Source organism: Pelodiscus sinensis, chromosome 2, assembly GCF_049634645.1.
Source record: "Pelodiscus sinensis isolate JC-2024 chromosome 2, ASM4963464v1, whole genome shotgun sequence".
In the NCBI taxonomy this organism is placed as follows: Eukaryota; Metazoa; Chordata; order Testudines; family Trionychidae; genus Pelodiscus; species Pelodiscus sinensis.
Window position 1 is genome coordinate 203,312,113 of NC_134712.1, and position 870 is coordinate 203,312,982.

Genomic DNA, 870 nt, shown 5'->3' on the forward strand with positions numbered 1-870 from the left:
CATTAGAGGATTTTTTTTATCATTCCTTTTATTCCCCATAAAAAGGACAATTGTATATTTTGTGCACTTAAAGAAGAATCCTACTATAAAGGCATTTATGGCACTAAATTGTTAAAACAGATAGAATATCTATTTATAAAAAGACAGATTTAGGACTCCAACAGTAATTGTTAGTTCTAATTACAGCTTTGTGAATATCCCCAAGGAAGAAAATATATCCTTAATTGTCAAAGCAATTAGAATGGCAGTTACTGCACCACAGATACAGCAACTGAATTGCAAATTGGGTCTACTTTATAAATAAATAAACTTTACTCTGGTTGCATGAAGTCCAATTTAAGATCGGGGAAATAATCTTTGTCACAGCTTGGATGGAGACTCATTTATTTAAAAAACAGCCTGTAGGGTGAACTGAATTAAAGTCTATAATATGGAAAATCCTAGTCCTTAAGAACTGTTTCCTGTGGGATACAAAAATGTTGAGTGTGAGTCAGCAAAATACGGAATACTGGGAGTTGGATATTTGTGCTCTTCTTACCTCTAGGTCTCAATCACAAAATTGGACCCAAGTAAGGAATAACCAAAAGTTATTGCCCCATGATAGCTATTAGGTGATCATTATGCAACAGGTCAATCAATAATTCTGCTACAAAGACCTTTTACATCTGCACTTGAAAGGGAATCCTCTGAACTGTCATTCATGTTAAAATTCGACACTTTCCAAAAAGGACTCAACAAACACTTGAACTATCTCACCCATTACCAAGATAGTTTCCCCAATTATCACCTCTAATACCATTAACTCACAAACATCCCACTCTCCCTACCTCTAATATCATCAATTCACAGACACTTACCTTCCTTCCTTCC